The sequence below is a fragment of the Pogona vitticeps genome, chromosome 4, assembly GCF_051106095.1.
Source record: "Pogona vitticeps strain Pit_001003342236 chromosome 4, PviZW2.1, whole genome shotgun sequence".
In the NCBI taxonomy this organism is placed as follows: Eukaryota; Metazoa; Chordata; class Lepidosauria; order Squamata; family Agamidae; genus Pogona; species Pogona vitticeps.
This window is the reverse complement of record NC_135786.1, coordinates 339,283-357,300: the sequence shown is the minus strand read 5'-3', so window position 1 is coordinate 357,300 and position 18,018 is coordinate 339,283. Positions and strand designations below refer to the sequence as shown.

Below are 18,018 nucleotides of genomic sequence, written 5' to 3'. Positions count from 1 at the left end.
CGCCTTTCTTAGACGCAAGTCAGGAAAGAGGCAGGCTGCATCACAGGGCTGTTGTTTTAAAGTTGGATTGGACTTCACACCCCAGTTCTTCAAACAAGGAGGCACGGGCCACGCACATACACACACACACACACCTTCCCCCTTTGGCCTTTCTTTGAAAGGGACATGTTTCTTAGCTGGGGGGGGGGGAGTGTGCTGTAGTAGGAAAACAAAACCATCCCCACCCTGGGTTGCGTGAGAAAAGCAGGGGGGCCTCCAGCAGCAGAGCAGCGCCCACCCGAGAAGCTGCTCAGAAAGGGCCCCAGACCTTGTAGCCAAGGCTCAGGCATCCCCTTGGTCCAAGCGCTGCCCGAGAAGCCCCACCCCCACCCCCCACTTGCCCTCAGACCCCTGCCATTGGGGCCCCGGAGGGGGAGGCATGATCAGGGCTGGACGGCTGGGGGGGGTGGGCAGAGGCTTTCCTTCAGCCCTCTCCTGCAGTGGGCGGCTGCCCTTCACCACGGGCAGCTGAAGGTTCTTTGGGCATTACCAAAGCCCAAATTCCTTCCTTGCTTCCTTGCTTCCTTGCTTCCTTCCTTCAAACACTTTGCTGGTCTTCCATCCTTGTAGACACCAGGCCAGAGCATGGCAGTCTGGTTAAAACAATGCACAGCGCCAGGATCCTATCCCCATAACCAAGCAGACCCTGCCGGAGGAAACCTGCGGGCATCTCCCTGCCCACCAGCATCTCTGGCAGAAAGATCCCGGAGAAGCCGAGGGTGGGGTGGGAGGGAACGGGGTGGAGGTCACGCAAGGGCCCGGACCGTCAGCAACCCTCTCTGCCTTGGCCCTGTGGGGAGCCAGCAATAGATTTGGAGCCCTGGTTTTTTTTCAGGGACCTCCAGTCAGTGTAGTCTGGGGGAGGGGCTTTTGGAGCCTAGAGAAGCCCCCACAGACAGGGCAGGGCCTCTAAATACCTGCCCCCCTTCCCTTTCCTTCTCTACCGCCCGCCCCCCCCGGTGCACCGCCTCTCTATCGCATCCTGGCCCTCCTTCCCGCCAGCGAGAAACGTCCTGCTCGCTCAGGAGGCAAGAAGCAGGCTCTCAGCATCCTGTCTCGGGGAATCAAAATTTTATATCCTTTCATGGCTAATAAATCCAGCCTGGGAGAGAAGAGGCAGAAGGGGCGTAAAAGGCCTCGTAAATGCTGCCAACAGCAGAGTGGCGGTGCGCGCACGCAAGCACAGGCCGCTCCATCCCCAGTGTGGATCCCGGATAATGCAGGCAATCGCTTATTTCCTACCCCCGGCCCCCACTATCCTTCTTCCCGCTTGTTCTCTGCTGTCGCCGTGTGATGGTTTCGCCCCATTAGCCTTGCTTAAAAAAGGGATCCCGGGCCCACACCTGTTACCACCCACATAAATCAGGTGGCTTTGAATATGGAGCACCTTTAAATAAACAGCTGATGGAAGTGAAGTTCCAGGATCATTATTAATAGCTTTTCATTTCTGTGTCCACTGTGCTGTGACATTCCTTCCCAGCAGAAACCTCAGCTTCCAGCCCCCAGGAGAGCGCCAGGTCCCCCGGGCCCTCCAGTCAGGATGAATGACTGTACCCTGGCGTTAATTGCACAGCCCACGCCGCGCGCGGAATACTAATCTTCTCCAGTGGGAAGGGAGGGGTCTGCGGGACCATCTGGAGGGATGCCCACCGGTCCCCACCCTCTGCTGATCTGCACCCACCTCAAAGTGAGCAGGAAGGGAAAAGAAGGGTGCGAGCCACCCGTGTCCTCCCCACCACCAGCAGCCCCCCCCCACGCACACACACAGCTGCATTGGGGAAGAGTCACTCCCTCTGGGCGCCAAGGGTCCTTGAGCTGGGCTTAGTGACTCCTCCACTCCCCATAGGAACGCGAGGGGGACCAAACTCAGCAAACCCTGCCCATCACGGAACGGCCCTGCCAAGAGCAGCCAGTCCCTTTACCTGGCCAGATCCAATTTATTTCTCCAGCCAGCCTGAGGCAGAGCAGCATCGATCCCCAATCCCTCTCCCATAATTAGCCAGCTCCCCTGGGAGCGGCCAGCAGGAGCTCCGTTGCCCAGAATAGCCGAGAGCGGCTAGGCAAGGGGGCCTGCCCGGAAAGGCGCCCTGCAAGAGACATATCCAGTGCCCGGTGGGACAGAAAGAGGCCAGCTGTTCAAGGGGCAAGAGGGCGCTGGGCCCAGGACAGGGCAGGGGGAGCACCAACAGCTGTGGGGCTGGGGGCTGCTGCTGCTGCTCCCCATGCATCGCCAGTCCAGTCTGGGAAGTTAAACCACTCTAGCCCCCCAATCCTGGAAGGAAGGAAGGAAGGAAGGAAGGAAGGAAGGAAGGAAGGAAGGAAGGAAGGAAGGAAGGAAGGAAGGAAGGAAGGAAGGAAGGAAGGAAGGAAAAGGGAAGGAAGGAAGGAAAAGGGAAGGAAGGAAGGAAGGAAGGAAGGAAGGAAGGAAGGAAGGAAGGAAGGAAGGAAGGAAGGAAGGAAGGAAGGAAGGAAGGAAGGAAGGAAGGAAGGAAGGAAGGAAGGAAAAGGGAAGGAAGGAAGGAAGGAAGGAAGGAAGGAAGGAAGGAAGGAAGGAAGGAAGGTGCCCCCTTTCAGCAAACATGCTCTCTGGACAGCCATGCCATTTGCATGGAGTCCAGGGGTGTGCACCAGGGTGTGTTGATGATGATTCTGGTGGTGGTGATGACAGGGCAGCTGATGGCCAAACACAGCCACACCCTGTGCCCCTAAATCACAGCTGTCGGAAACACACACACACACACCCCGCTAGTCGAAGGCCTGCAGCTACACAACAGGCAGGAAGCATCCTAGGCTTTCAGGCAGCTGGCCACCAGGAGGGGGGAACTGGGTTGAGAGAGGGAGGGAGGCCCCTGTTCTTCTGGCCTCAGGAAGGGGCCCCCCGAAATCTGCCATGCCAGCCCATGGCTGAGAACGCCAGCACCGGCCCTGGGGTCACTTCCAGGCTAAGGGGCTTCCAGCCGTTCTTCCAGCAAAGAGCCCCAAACAGGCTGGCAGAGCCTCTGAGGGAAAGCGGTGGCAGGACACCCCCTTTTAACTCCTGGCTCAGCCCCACTGCCTCTCTTTTATTCCCCCCACACCCTCCTTTGGGGCAGGACAAGACCCTCGGCACCAGCAGCCACCCTGACTAGCAAGGGACCCCCTGGTCCAGAGGGAGGGGGAGGAGGAAGAGTCAACACGGGTGGGGGCCCCCCGCAGCCTAGGCGCATGTGCGCGCACACGCACCCCACACACATACCCGTAGTGGGCGTGGGGCTCCTTCCCCCTGCAGGTGCTGGCCAGCCCAGGGCAATCCAGGGAGCAACCTCTGAGGTGGAGGGGGCAGGGAGGGGGCAGCCGATTCCCAGGAAGCCCAGGAGAAGCCCCAAAAGACTGTGGTTGGGGGGGGAGCAAGGTCAGGGCCGGGGGGGGGGGCTTTTCTACCAAGCAGAGACCTTGAACGTCATCAAAGCTGCCAGAAAAGCTGCCAGAGGAAGGAAAGCAAGAGAGAGGAGCTGGCAGGCAGGCGGGGGGGGGGGGGACAAAAGGGGACAGAGACGGGGTGGGGGGGAAGGGAGGGAGGGAGAGAAGGAGACCAAACAGCGAGAGGAACCAGGAGACCTCCCACAGCAACAGGAACAGGAACAGTTTGGGGGGGCCTCGTATGGAGCAGAGACAGGAGGAACAAGGAGGAAGCGGGGGGGGGGGTCAGGCAGAGAGCTGCTCTGGTGGGAGGGGCCGGCCACTGCCCCCCTTCATAAAAGGAAAGGGGGGCTCTGGACAACCCTTCCCCACCACAGCCACTATCAGGTCTCCCCCACAAACACTCTGACTCGCTGCTCCACACACACACACAAACATCTGGGGAAAGCACCAGTTTGGGGGGGGGACCACATTCTGGGACTAGCAGAACAGCCAACATCAAGGAGTCTGCCTCCCTTTACCTTTCCCACCTGGCTTCTGTCTGCCTTCCCCCCCCCCGGCCCCCGGCCCCACCCCCAACACACCAACACACACACACACTTTTTGTGGTTCCACTCAGAGGGCTGTTGGTGCGTTGCACACACTGGCACTCGCACACGCACTAGCTCTGACACCGGACGGCTGCTGGGGGCCCAGTGGCACCTCTGCCTGTGTTCACCAGCTGCCTGGTGACCCCATCACCTCTCGCGCCCCCCTTTGCCTGTTTCATGAGGGGAGCGTTGCTAGAACGCTTGGTGGACCAGGGGCCTCCCAGGCCCCCACCCGCAAGAAACAAACTGAGGAGGAGGGCTGCAGGAGTGCCGGTGGGAGGGAGGGAGGGAGGGAGGGAGGGAGGGAGGGAGGGGGCTCTGTCCTCCGGTCACAGCTGACTGACCAACTGACCGAGTGACTTAAAACCTTTTTACCCCTCCTTCTTCCTTAAAAGGACCCAAGGTGGCTTACATTGTTAAAAAACCATATAAACGCTAACAAACAGTGAGTATACAAATACTGAAAAGGATGCAACAAATAGTGCTCTAAGAGACAGTAAACAAACCAAAAGCAACATCAAAACACATTCAAAGCAGCAAAGGTCCAAGAATCCCTTGGAAAGAGGGTGGGAAGAAAAAAACCCCATTCAGGCCGCCAGTCCCTCTGGGAAAGTCTGCCTGAAGAGGAAGCGCTATTGGCCTCCTCGGGGGAAGGAGAGCCTAGAAGGGGGCCAGCCGGGCCTCCTGTGGGAGGGAGTTCCACCGTCTCTGGGAGCAGCCACAGGGAAGGCCCTCTCCCATCGGGTCCCCACGCGACACACACACACCTGGAGGGGGCCCTTGCCTCGCCGGGACGAATCGGCCGCTCAGGGCAAGCACAGGGGCCCCGTGAGCGTGTGGCCTGGAGGGGGTGGAAGAGGGGCAGGAGGGCGACCCGCCGGCCAGAGCGGGTGGGGCCGCTGGTGACCCCTCGCCTTGGACAAAAGCCCCAGAGGCCCACCAAGGGTCTGAGGCTGTTTTGAGAGAAGGATGGGGTTGTTCGAACCATGGCAGGGCCCCGAGGCTCACCCAGCCCAGCCCCCTGATGCTGATGCAGGAAATCCACCCCCACCGAGGGCCACCCCACCTCCTGGAGCCCACAGCGACCTCTGACCCCCAAGAAGCCCAGTCCCTGCACCACTGAAAGGAGCCCCAGACATGCAGGGGGGGGCAACTCCTCTTCCTCGCTTCTCTACCGGTCAAAGCCATCCTGGCCCACAACAGCAGAGCCCCCCCCCCCCGGCTTCATGGCCTACAGAGACAGCGGAAAGGAGGTGGCTTCTGGAACCCCCCCACCACTCACGGCCAGGCCATGCGACCTCCGAGCACGGCAGCCGGGTCAGCCAGAAAGAGGGCGCCACGGCCCCAAAACAGCCACACCTCTGTCCACGTTGGGGCCCTGGGGGTCAGCCTGGCTCCCCCACCCCAGGAGTGCCTGTCCCCCCACCCACCCCCACTCCCAGTGGCAGCAGCGACAGCTCACCAGGATTTCAGCCAAGGTGGGTCCCTTGCTCTGCCTGGCATGGCCACCTGGGCGCCCCATGCCCAAGGCGGCCCTTCTGCTGGGTGGAGGAGGAGGCGTCTCTGTGGGGCGGCAGAGGCTGCAGGGCGTTGTCTTCTGAGGGCCGGGAGGCCAAAGGGGGTGAGGAAGAGGCAGAGCGGCAGCAGGAACCCCACCCCACCCCCCACCCCCATTACCACCCCCAGCAGAACACTGACCGGAAGGTGTTCCCCCACTTCCTGCCCCAGGCCTCCCTCCCTCCCTCCCTCCCTCCGTCCCTCGGGGCACAAGGGCCCATCGGCTGCCTTGGCTGGCCCCAGGGGACCTGGGCAGCTCAGCCTGCTGGCGGGCGGACTCCCTTTCCCCCTTCTGGGACCAGAATGTCTCTTGCAGGACCAGGGCTGCCTCGTCCGGGGCAGAAGGGGTTCGGGTGGGGGAGAGCGCAAGGCACCCCCCAGGAACGCTCTGCACAGCCTGTCAGCCGGACGCTTTCTGCTGCCCGTCTCTCTCTCTCTCTCACCTGGGTGGGGAAAGAGGTGTGGGGAGCAAAGCTCTGCCCTCCCACCGCTTCCCTGCCCCCCCGCCCATGTCCCCCAGCAGGCAACGGCCAGATCAGTCAAGCCCCTGGAAGCCGGATGGGGGCAGAGGGCAGGACAGACCCCCCCCCCCCGGAAAGGGCCAGAGAGAGCCCCCCTTCATCCAGGCTAAAGCAGCATCCGTGGAAGAGTCCTTGTCTCTACCCTCCAAACAGCACAGCCGGAGGCGAGAGGTCTGCCCCCCCCTCGCTCAAAAGCCAAATGGCTCTCGGCCTCCCTCGTGGGGGGCTTCAGAGGGACACGGTCTCCTTCGGTCTGCAGAGCCAGCCGGCGGTTCCCCTTCCCACGCGGCCACTCTTCTGCGCCATCCAGCTGCATCCAACTTCTGGGGATCTTCTCACCTTTAATCCGCAGGTTTCTTTTTTCTCTTTTCCCCACTTCCAACTCACCGCTGATGTATTTGTTACTGTTCACTACCTTCAAAGTTTTCATAAATTGTCTTTCTGCCTAATGGGATCTCCTATACAAATTTTTTTAAAAGCACAGCATTAAAAGCAGAACACACAGGAAAAGCAGCTCCGGGGGGGGGGGGAAATGGTGACAGAAGGAGGGAGGATGCGCTTCTCTCTCAGAGGCTCTGCAAGGGGGAGCCCCCTCTCCCAATGATCTTCTTCTCGGGAGGGAAGGCCCCAGCAGAGCAGCTGCTGCTGCCACTAGGGAAGCCCACCCAAGTCCGGTCTCCGCCCCCCCCGGTGCCCCCCTGGCCGAGGGACCACGAGGAGGCCCAGACCAACAAGCGCACATGTTCATGGGGGAAAGAACTCGCTGGCTTCTGCCTGTGCTGCGCGCACACACACACACAAGCTCCGCCCCAAAGCGCATGCTGCAGCCCAGCCCTCACCCCTTCTTTTTCCAAGGACGGGGGACCCTCGTCCATTTCCCCCACTGGCTGCGGCCGGGGGGGGGGGCTACCCACTTGCCCAGGAGGGCCCCCTCCAGCCCTCTTTCCTCCCAGGTCAGCCAGGCCACTCGGCTCCATGCTCTCAGGACGGGGAGTTGCCCCACCTGGCCTGCCCCTGGGCCACCATTTCCGTCTCCAACCGCCCCCCCCCATGGCGCTAGCCCCTGCTCCTCAGCAATGAAAGCTGGGATCCCCAAGGGCTGGCTGGCTGTTCAGGGACGTTCATGGACGTCAGAAAGACACACAGAGAGAGAGAGAGAGAGAGAGAGCGCAGCCAGGACAGGGTCTCCCTCCTGGACTGACGACACCCGTCTCCAGGAGTCTCCTTCCACCCCACCCCATCCTGCGCCCGGCATTCCTCCTCCTCCTCCTCCTCCTCCTCCGCTTCATGAGTGGCACCACCGATTCCACCTGCCTTTCGGCTGCCCCCTCGCCAGCTTCTTCCAGCTCTCCAGGATGATTAACAGCCTGATCCTAATCGCCTTTATTGCCACGGGGAGAGAGAGGGAGAGAGAGTCAAGGCGCTGGAGGTTTTCAGCCAGGCAGAAAGAAGCTCAGCGAGGCTGATGTGTCCTCAGGCCAGCAGCGGCTCCAGAGGAGTGGGCTCAACCCCCACTCGGTGTGCTGCCTTCCTCCCCCCCCCCCGGAACTGGCCATGACAGCATAGGCACCGGTGCAGTGGAGCAGGGGGCAGGGCTTCTGTGCCCCAAAGCTTCAGCAGGGCCCCCCCACTCCTCTCCCCACCAGCAGCCCATGTCTTCTGGCCTCACTGGAGGGGTGGGGCTTAAGGGAGCATTTTATTCCATGTTTTACTTGACTTTTTCTTATCGTTCTTGTTATGAGTTTTTATATGATAGTTTTTAAATTGATTTTTTAATATTGTATTAACGTATTAGTTTGCTTTTAGCCTTTTGTTTCTGATCATGGGGCGTTCTTGGCAAAGATACTGGAGTGGCATTGCCATTTCCTACTCCAGGTGGATTGCGTTTAGTCGGAACTCTTCACTACGTCCTCTCCCTCTTAGGTGTCCCTGCACGGCATAGCCCATAGCTTCTCTAAGTTACTCAAGCCCCTTCGCCACGACAAGGCAGCAATCCATGAAGGGGTACATCCCAAACCCCAAGAAAGGCAGTGCCAAAGAATGCTCCAACGACCGTACAATTGCACTCATTTCACACGCTAGCAAGGTTATGCTCAAAATCCTGCAAGGTAGGCTTCAGCAGTATGTGGACCGAGAACTCCCAGAAGCACAAGCTGGATTCTGAAGGGGCAGAGGAACTCGAGACCAAATTGCTAACATGCACTGGATTATGGAGAAAGCCAGAGAGTTCCAGAAAAATATCTACTTCTGCTTCATTGACTATGCAAAAGCCTTTGACTGTGTTGACCACAACAAACGATAGCAAGTCCTAAAAGAAATGGGAGTGCCTGACCGCCTTGTCTATCTCCTGAGAAACCTATATGTAGGACAGAAAGCAACAGTTAGAACTGGATATGGAACAACGGATTGGTTCAAAATTGGGAAAGGAGTACGGCAAGGCTGTATATTGCCCCCGGCTTATTTAACATATATGCAGAATACATCATGCGGAAGGCTGGACTGGAGGAATCCCAAGCCAGAATTAAGATTGCCGGAAGAAATATCAACAATCTCAGATATGCAGATGATACCACTCTGCTGGCAGAAAGTGAGGAGGAATTAAAGAACCTTGTAATGAGGGTGAAAGAGGAGAGTGCAAAAAACGGCCTGAAACTCAACATCAAAAAAACTAAGATCATGGCCACTGCTCCCATCACCTCCTGGCAAATAGAAGGGAAAGACTTGGAGGCAGTGACAGATTTTACTTTCTTGGGCTCCATGATCACTGCAGATGGAGACAGCAGCCACGAAATTAAAAGACGCCTGCTTCTGGGGAGGAAAGCGATGACAAACCTAGACAGCATCTTAAAAAGCAGATACATCACCTTGCCAACAAAAGTCCGAATAGTCAAAGCTATGGTTTTTTCAGTAGCAATGTATGGAAGGGAGAGCTGGACCATAAAGAAAGCAGACTGCCGAAGAATTGATGCCTTTGAATTGTGGTGCTGGAGGAGGCTCTTGAGAGTCCCCTGGACTGCAAGGAGAACAAACCTATCAATTCTAAAGGAAATCAACCTTGAGTGCTCACTGGAAGGACAGATCCTGAAACTGAGGCTCCAATACTTTGGCCATCTGATGAGAAGAGAAGACTCCTTGGAAAAGACTTTGATGTTGGGAAAGTGTGAAGGCAAGAGGAGAAGGGGACGACCGAGGATGAGATGGCTGGACAGTGTCTGCGAAGCAACCAACATGAAATTGACAGACCTCCGGGAGGCAGTGGAAGATAGGAGGGCCTGGCATGCTCTGGTCCATGGGGTCACGAAGAGTCGGACACGACTAAATGACTAAACAACAACAATTAGTTTGCTTTTAATGCTCTTTCTTTTAACTGATGTAAGCTGCCTCAAGAAGCCTTCAGGAGGAAGGCAGCATATTAATATTTTAAATGAGCAGACACGCCCAACAAAGTTTTCAGAGATGCTGGCCTAGAGGGACACTCCCCCCCCCAAAAAAATACACATCTGGTTGCTTGAGGCCATGAAGCTACAAAGAGCACCCCCCCCCGCATCCAGAAAAATCCCACCGGACTTCCTGCCCCTGCACAGAAGTGTAAACACAATGCCACAACAGGAATCATGTCACAAGGATGTAGCTCACCATTTCTTCACCTTCCGTGACACCCCAAATCTGCTGCTACCTGAGGCAGGTGGCGCACTCCCGGTGAGGTCCCATTTTGCCCAGGGCCCCTGGCTGCATCGGCCCCAAACCTTTCCCCATCACCCCGGCTTTTGGGGCTTGCCCGTTCCTCCAGGCAGTGGGCTCCTGGCCCCACCGTCCTCCGCTTCCAGGGCCAACAGACGGGGATGCAACTGGGCTCAGCACACCTGGGGCGCCGGGGCGCCAGCTTCATTCAGCTGCCCCCGCCATGCAGTGTGGAGACTAGGGCTGCTGCTTGGGGTGGGGGCGGGGGCATGGAGGCAAGAAATCCTGGATGCAAAGACCTCCCTTGTGAAACTCCTGGGGTTCGAACAGAAATGAGCCAGAGGTCAGGAAGGACAGCCTCCGCTTCCAGAACTAGGAGTGGCACCAAAGCAATGCCATTTTTTTAAAAAAAAGGGATTTGGGGGGGGAACCTCGGTCATCACAGTTGAGGTATGAGTAAAAAGCCTTGTTAAGGATGACCTTGCCAAGCACTCAGAAGGACAAGCTCTGTTGAAAAAGCTCCACCAGGTGAGTAGAAGGCCAGGCTCCATCTCACCCACTTTTCAGGGTACCCTAAGCCAGGGGGGCTCCATGCAGCCCCCTGGGAGGGAGAGTCGGCCGAGTGGGACTCCCAAATGGCACATGATCAAGCCCACCCGCCCCCCCCGCCCCCCAAAAGGACCCTTGTGCAAAGTTTGCCATCAGGAGACCTACCTCTGGATCAGGAAAGGAAGGGGGTCAATCCTTTGGAGCCGGTTTGTCAGCATCCCAGGACGGGGAGGGGGGGTAAGAGGCAAGGAGGGAGGGTCACAGCTGCTTCTCGCCTCCTTGCTCTTTGCTCTCGTTTAGTCGTCGTCTGTTTAGTCGTTTAGTTGTGTCCGACTCTTCGTGACCCCATGGACCAGAGCAGGCCAGGCTCTTTGCTCTACAGGGTGCCTAAAGCAAACGGGGCAGCAAAGATCAAAAGGAGGAGATCATCAGGGAGAAGGGTGGCAGGGAAGTGGCAAAGGCAGCCGACTGCAAGGGACCAGGAAAGCAGAAGAAACAGGGAGCCAGGCCTCCCAGAAACACGGACGGATGGACAGACGGACGGACGGACGGAGGCAGCAACCAGGTCTTGGGGTTGGTTGCAAGAGCCTTTGATCAAAAAGAGAGCGGCTGCCTTGGGGGCTATCAGGAAAGAACGCAAGCTGCCTTGGTAGAGTCCTCCCCATTGTTGTTCAACGATTTAAGCTGCCTTGAGTCCTTTTTAAGGAGGAAAGTGATCCGACTCCCTCTCTTGCCTGGCCAGGAAGAGGGACCCAGGCTTTGCAGAAGACGCAGGAACACCAGGACCACCACGCCAGACAAAAATCAACCACGGACGGGGTGCCGGGCACCAAGAGCCCACAGCAGAGGTCCCACCAAGACGCTGCAGCTTGCATCCCCCAGGGAAGAGCAGCATCCCGAGGGAGCCGTTTCCTCTGCGCTCTCCTCGGTGCAGCCGCTACCTGTTCTGCATCCCAAGAGACCCTCCTTGGCGCCATCTGCCAAGATGCACCGTTCAGCAGAACCACTCCCGGGAGGCGCTCACAGAGCCCGAAGGAGCCCAGGGGGAATGGCCCCAGCCAGGGAAGCCTGAGACACTCACCGCGCAACAGCCCAACGTGGCCCCAGGGCGGCCCTAAAGCTTGGCAAGGTCAGGCCCACCTCAGCTCTCTCCCCCCACTGCAAGCAGTTTGGGGGGGGGAAGGTATGCCACCCCACACAGGCCTGGCCAGTCCTCAGGAACCGAGCAGCTGCTCTCTTTTCAGTCCTGGTGTGTTGCAGAACCCGCCACCGTTACAGCGTCCCACTGGGGACCACGCTGACGACTACAAAAGCAGAAGCGTGACCCGTCGGGTCCAGGGGGGGCCCTGCTCCAGCGGTGGATCTCCTGGGGTTGGATTCAGTGACGGTTGTTGGGGGTCCCTCTTAGCTCTAGACCATGGCTTTCTGGTGTCCCAAGGCTGCCACCCCCCCCCCCCCGCACCCACACCCACCCCGGATGTCCAGGAAGCACACCGGCAGCAAAGTTGGAAGACAAGAGCCACTCCCTCCCAAGCCTTGCCAGTTTCCTCCAGCGTCTGACAATCTAAGATATACTTTCCTAGAGTCTGGAAGCTCCATTCGACAATCCATCACAGTGTGCCAAGTGAACCCTCATGACAGACTTGGGTCCAGGTATGAAGGGACGCAGAACACAGCACCTGCCACAGGAACTGGGGACAAAGACAAAGCGGCCCACAAATGCACACCCATGTGTACACATGCACACACATCGCATGCACACATAGGCGCATACGTTCCTTCATCCAGGGTGACCGTCCCAGCCAACCACTCTCGCCCACCGCTGAGGAAGGCAGAAGAGAGGCTGGCTTTAGGAATAGCAAACTGAGGGCAGGACAGGTGGCCTTCGTGGGGCCATCACCCCCCTTCCAGCCTTCTGGGACACACCCAGAACACAGGTCAGCAAGGAAGGCAACCTCCCCCCCCCCCTGCGCGCAGCTCCACACCCTAAAACGGCCTGCCTGCCGTCTCTGCATCTGCCTCCTTCTGCCTCTTGGATCTAAGGCAGGAAGAACGGGGGGGGGGAGCACTCATAGGCAGCCGCTCACCCATGGAAATGCAGAGGGAAGCCGCGCACGGGGAAGCCAGGAGGACTCCCTCTGCTCCCAAGTGAGCCTCCAGCGGTCGGTCCCCTTCTCCTCCTTGCCATCCAGCCAGCCCGGTCACCTCCCCTGCCTGTCCCGGCAGGAGGCGTCTGTCCGTCCGTCCATAAGGCACCACCTGCGCCTCCCCTTCTAGCCCTACAGAAGCCCCGGAGTGACCGAGAGCGGATCCAGGCTGTCCAGTGCGCCTCAGTGGAGCCGTGTGTGCGTTGTGTGTGTGCGTTGTGTGTGTGTGTGTGTGTGTGTGTGTGTGTGTGTGTGTGTGTGTGTGTGTGTGTGTGTGTGTGTGTGTGTGTGTGTGACACCAACGGAAAAGGACCCAAGCTCTCCATCCTTCCACACAGTCTGGGCAGATCAGCAACACGGACCCCCCCCTCAAAAAAGCAGCCTCCCCCACACCCCAACCCCACCAGGAATTTTGCCCTCCAAAAGTCTTCTCAAGCATTAAAGTGCACAAAAGGCCTCCTTGTGAATTTTGAAAATGTCATGGGGAACAGAACAGCCAAAGGATGCCCCCCCCGTGCCCCACGAGCAGATCAGAGCTACATCGACCAGAGGCCACAAGAAGCGCCACGGGCTGGGCTCGGCTTTGGCTCCCATGGGCCCTGCTGGGACTGACTCTCATCACCCCCCCAGAATCCAGGCCACGGGGGAAAAGAGATCAAGGGGCCAGCCTGGGCGTTCAGTCAGGGCAAACACCTGTGCCAGTAGCTTGGTGTGCCTTCCATGCCCGCCAGCCTGGGCAGGAAGCCCTCCTGCACAAAATGCCTTTCTTCCCCCCCCCCCCCATTTGAAGGCTTGCAACTCAAGGCACAGAAGCTGCCTGGGAGAGGGGAGGCCCGGCCCCTTCGTGGGCTCTGAATCCCCAGCCTGCCCGCAAAAGCCACCTGCTTCAAGATAAAAAGCTCCCAGGGAAGGGGGGGGGAAGAGAGGGGGCTTAGGTGATGTTTCCGCCCTAAGGAAAACCCATCCCCGGTTGCAAAAGCCAGGAGAGTGGGCCGGGGGGGGGGGTCCTGCACCCCCTCCCAAATCCCACTGGCCAGCAAGGTCCTGAGTTCCCCACTCCACACCCGGAAACACAGGGCAAGAGGGGGACCCCCGGGGTGAGGGAGAGCTCCCGGGGCGCCCCAGGTCCTGCCCTTCACTCCCCCCCCCCTCCTCCTCCTCCTCCCCAGCCGGACGGAAGGGCTGGCGGGGCCCGGGGGGGGGGCTTCCCTCCGTCCCTGCAGCTCGCCGAGCCCCCTTCCAAGAGCGGTACCCTTGCCCTCTCCCTCCCCGGTCCGCCCTCGAAGCCTCGCTACAGCCCGGCCAGGTGGGAAGAACCGGCCGCTCCAAGGCGCCGAGACCCGGGAGCCTGAACCCAGACCTCGGGCGGAGGAGCCCGTTGCGCGGCACTGGGGGGCGGGGAGGGGGGGCGCGAGCCCGGCAAGTTTCCTCGAGGCCGGGGGATCTCCCGCCCGCTCCGCCGGAAACCCCTCGGCCAGCCCGGGAAGCGACGGCCTTCCCACTCGCCGGCCCCGCGGCCAGGGGGCGCTCCTCCACCCGACGGCGGCGGCGGCGGCGGCGGCAGCAAAGTTTGCCAGGCGGCGGCGCGAAGTTGTGCGGCTCGGCGGCGCCCTCCTCCCCGGCTGCCCGACGGGGCGGGCGCCCCCCTCCCGGCCTCCCTCGCCCCCCTCGCCCCCCGGCGCCGCTTACCTCGCGCCAAGGCTGGAGAGAGGCGGCGGGCGCTGCTCCGGCGACGGGGAAGTCGCATCTCCTGGCGGCGGCGGCGGCGGCTCCTGGATGACTCCCGGTGCCGGGCGGGCGGGCGGGGCGAGCGACGGCGGCGGCGGGCGGAGCCAGCGAACCTCTCTGGCGGAGGGGCGAGGGGCGCCGCTGGAGTGCGAGGCCGAGCCCGTGCCGGAGCGCTGGGGCAGCGGAGCCCGGCCTCGCGGTGCGGGGGGGGGGGGGGGTCCCGGGGCGCCGGCAGCAAGAGGGCGGGAGGGAAGGAGGGAGGGGCGAGCCAGCCGCGGGCAGGCTCGTGGGCAGCGCGCGCGCCCGGTAACACGCCCCGGGCCAGGAGCCGCGGGGACCGGACCCCGCCGCCGCCGCCGCCCCGGCCACCCTCCCTCCTCCCTCTTCCCGCAAAGCTCGCCCGCGCGCGCGGCCCTCGGCTCGGCTCGGCTCCGGCCTCCCAGCCTGCGGGGCTCCGGCCGCTCTCTGCCCGTTGCCGGCGAGCCGAGCCCAGCCCGGCAACGGCGGCTCTCGGGCTCCCTCTGGCGGCGGCCGCTCGCAACTGGCTGGGCAGGCTGGCGCTCTCTCGCTGGACGGGGCGGGAGGCCCGCGCGGCTCCCCGGAGGAAGCGGGGAGGCGCGTTACCGCCCCCGGAGTCTCCGGCGCCGCCCGCGGTGCCCCTTCCACCGTACCTCTTCGGGCCTGCGGGAACGGCGGGGCTCGGCCCGTCCCCAGGAACCCTCTTGTCGCCGGTTATGAGGATGATCCCCTCCCGGCGTCTTCCGCAGCCTCCTCCCGCCCCACCGCGCCTGGGCAGAAGAAGTCAGGCCCTCGCCCTACCTGGCGCGTTGTCAGCTGCGCACGTGGCACCTTTTCCCCCTAAACCCAGAGGCCGCTTCCTCCGGGGCGAGCTTGGGGCCTCCTCTCGATCCTGGGTCCAGGGGCCCCCTAATCAAAAGCGCCACTCTCTGGGAGGTGAGAGCACCCTGAAAGCAGGGAGGGCCATGTGGCCCAAATGCCTGGATTCCAAAAAAAGGAAGAAGCATTTGAGATCATATTGGAAATATCTGCTGGTTATTGGAGGCAATGAAAGAGATTCAGAAGAAGATCAGTAGATCATGATAAACTAGGAGTGGTTTTGAAAGAAATGGATACAGTATGTCTCAGCTCTGGATCTCCTTCATGGATTGCTGCCTTCTCCTGGCGAAGGGTCTTGAGTAACACAGAGAAGCTATGGGCTATGCCGTGCAGGGACAGCCAAGATGGACAGGTCCTAGTGGAACAACTGAGTGGTTCAACATTGGGAAAGTAGTATGACAAAGCTGTATATTGTCCCCGGGCTTAATTTAATTATATGTAGAATACATCGTGCGAAAGGCCGAACTGGAGAAATCCCAAAGCGGAATTAAGATTGCCGGAAGAAATATCAACAACCTCTGATATGCAGATGATACCACTCTGATGGCAGAAAGTGAGGAGGAATTAAAGAACCTCGTAATGAGGGTGAAAGAGGAGAGTGCAAAAATGGTCTGAACATCAAAAAAAAAAAAACTAAAATCATGGCCACTGGTCCTATCACCTTCTGGGAAATAAAAGGGGAAGATATGGAGGCAGTGACAGATTTTACTTTCTTGGGCTCCATGATCACTGCAGATGGTGACAGCAGCCACGAAATTAAAAGACCCCTGCTTCTTGGGAGGAAAGCAATGACAAACCTCAACAGCATCTTAAAAAGCAGAGACAACACCTTGCCAACAAAAGTCTGAATAGTCAAGGCTATGGTTTTTCCTGTAGTGATGTACGGAAGTGAGAGCTGGACCATAAAGAAGGCTGACCGCCGAAGAATTGATGCTTTTGAATTGTGCTGCTAGAGGAGACCCTTGAGAGTCCCCTGGACTGCAAGGAGAACAAAACTATCTATTCTATAGGAAATCAACCCTGAGTGCTCCCTGGAAGGACAGATCCTGAAGCTGAGGCTCCAATACTTTGGACATCTCATGGGAAGAGAAACCTCCCTGGAAAAGACCCTGATGTTGGGAAAGTGTGATGGCTAGATAAGAAGGGGATGACAGAGGATGAGATGGTTGAACAGGGTCACCGAAGTGACCAACATGAATTTGGCTAAACTCCGGGAGGCTTTGGAGGGTGGAGGGCCTGGCATGCTCCGGTCCACGGGGTCACGAAGAGTCGGACACAACTTAGTGACTAAACAACAACAACAACAGCTCTGGATTGCGCTTACACGTAACCTATATTGTGGGCTAGAAGCTACTGTTCAGATGGATTATGGAGAGACAGAATAGTTTCCTAGAGGCAAAGGTGTCAGATAAAGGTGCCTTTCATCTCCCTCTCAGCTTAGTACAGTGGTGCCTCGCTTAACAAGCACCCTGTTTAATGACGAATCCGCATAGCGATTTGTTTTTTGAGATTGCAAAAGCAATCGCATTGTGATGTTCCCAATGGTAAAAAATCGCTTTGCGATGATCAGTAAGCTGTTTCGCTTACCGATTTTCACATAGCGATGTTTTAAAAACAGCTGATCGGCAGTTCCAAAATGGCAGCCGGAAAAAAATGGGTGCCTGCTGTGTTTTCACACCCATTCCTCGCTTACCGGGCAGTGAAAATGGCGGCCATATGGAGGATTTTCGCATAACAGTGAGTTTTAAGCCCATAGGAATGCATTGAAGGGGTTTCAGTGCATTCCTATGGGCTTTTTTGTTCTGTATAGTGACGAATCCGGATAGCGACGATTTTTCTGGAACGGATTATCGTCGCTATGCGGGGCACCACTGTATGTACAAGCTGACTGGATGGCACACTGAGGGCGCAACTGCATTGCCCAAGTACAGTGGTGCCCCACATAGCGACGATAATCCGTGCAGTAAAAATCGCTGCGAAGCAATTTCGTCGCTATGCGGTTTTTAAAAGCCCATAGGAATGCATTAAACCCCTTCAATGCATTCCTATGGGCTAAAACTCACCTTTAAGTGAAAATCCTCCATACGACGGCCATTTTTGCTGCCCGGTAAGCGAGGAATCCGGGCGAAAACACAGCGGGCAGCCATTTTTTTAACCCGGCTGCCATTTTGGAGCCGCCGATCAGCTGTTGGAAAATCATCGCTATGCAATAATCGGTAAGCGAAACAGCGAACCGATCATCACAAAGCGATTTTTTCCTATTTAAAACATTGCAATGCAATCACTTTTGCAATTGCAAAATCTTCATTGCTATGCGGATTCGTCGTTAAACGGGGCGCCCATTAAGCGAGGCACCACTGTACTGTACTCTGAGAATTGTGTTCAAATATTGTATCAGTTCATGACACATCCTCTTTGTGTCACCATCTTCATCCTCATGGGGCACCCTCAATTAAACCAGGTTGGTCTGGTGCAGGAGACTGGACCATTCTTTGTTTAAAGGACCTTAAATAGATCCAGAATTGGCACTTCGATCCGCCCATGGGTCTGTCCTGAATATGCTAACATTCTGTCCTTGTCCATAACTGCCTTGTCCGGAGTTAATTTTTTTCTTTATTATTTTAAGTGGCATAGTGTTGTATCAGTGTTGCAGTCAGAAAAGCTCCAGCACTTCTGAGATCCAGCACTAAAGTCAAAGACTTAAACCTCTGTCAGAATTATTTTGATCTGGATCCCTGCCTTGAACTCTGGGGCCTTATTGGCTCTTCTGACTCCATGATTCCAGGATTTACTCTTTTTTTTAAGGGAAACAATTTGGAGAGCAGGCATAATAACTGCTGACATTCCATCGGACGGCGTCCCTTACTATCTCAAACACATAACCAAGATGTCAGCACAGTAAGCGCACCT

General features: G+C 58.2%; 1 protein-coding gene across 4 annotated transcripts in view; it reads right to left on the bottom strand.

Moving 5' to 3' along the window:
* Window positions 1-14,654, bottom strand: part of CDH22 (cadherin 22) — a 109,410-nt gene extending 94,756 nt beyond the window's left edge. For 2 of the 4 annotated variants that reach the window (XR_012086072.2, XM_072996543.2), the window contains exon 1: window positions 14,173-14,654. The gene's annotated coding sequence lies outside the window, so the exon portion shown is untranslated. The remainder of the gene's footprint in view (window positions 1-14,172) is intronic. The other 2 variants (XM_072996541.2, XM_072996538.2) reach the window with 2 other exon arrangements.
* Between the last annotated feature and the right edge of the window lie 3,364 nt (window positions 14,655-18,018).